The sequence below is a fragment of the Chaetura pelagica genome, unplaced genomic scaffold (genome assembly GCF_000747805.2).
Source record: "Chaetura pelagica isolate M959 unplaced genomic scaffold, ChaPel_1.0 scaffold379, whole genome shotgun sequence".
Classification (NCBI taxonomy): Eukaryota; Metazoa; Chordata; class Aves; order Apodiformes; family Apodidae; genus Chaetura; species Chaetura pelagica.
The window spans coordinates 89,439-90,230 of NW_009954412.1; positions in this window are offsets into that span (position 1 = coordinate 89,439).

A 792-nucleotide genomic window follows, 5' to 3' on the forward strand; every position below is an offset into this window, starting at 1 on the left:
CCTGCAGAGTGACCGCCCCGCAGCGAGTACCTCTCGCCGAGCTGCCGGCTGTCGCTTGGCTCAGGCGGCCATCTCCTCGTCCCTGTCCCCCACCTTGTGTGACCCCCAAAGCTCCGGCCCCCACCGATGCCGTCTGCAGGCACCTCCACCCCTGCAGCCTCATGAGTGGGGCCATAAAGTAATGAAGAATCGCTGCAAATAAAAGGGCATTAACCCCCCCGCCCGGCCCGGTCCTCCTGCAGCACTGAGTGAAGCCATCAGCTCTGTGGGATTAATTGTTAATGAGGTTGTGTCTGAGCCTCCAGTGCCCCAGGAGGCACCCATCTGCTGAGGGCATGGCTGGGGGGGTCAGCACCCCCCGAGTGAGCACCCTGCACCCATGAGTGAGAACCCTGCACCCCTGAAATAGACCCTGCCCCTATGGGTGAGAACCCCACACCCACGGGTGAGCACCCTGCACCCATGGGTGAGAACCCTGCACCCCTGAAATAGCACCCTGCCCCTATGGGTGAGAACCCCACACCCACGGGTGAGCACCCTGCACCCATGGGTGAGAACCCTGCACCCCTGAAATAGCACCCTGCCCCTATGGGTGAGAACCCCACACCCACGGGTGAGCACCCTGCACCCATGGGTGAGAACCTTCCATCCAGGGTGAGCACCATGCACCCCCAGGATAGCACCTATGGGTGTACCCCCATGGCTGCCCAGCTGCACCACCACAGCCGCAGGCCAGGAGCTACCCCCCAACCCCCGCCACCCAGGCACAGGGACAGGCTGGACCCCGGGACA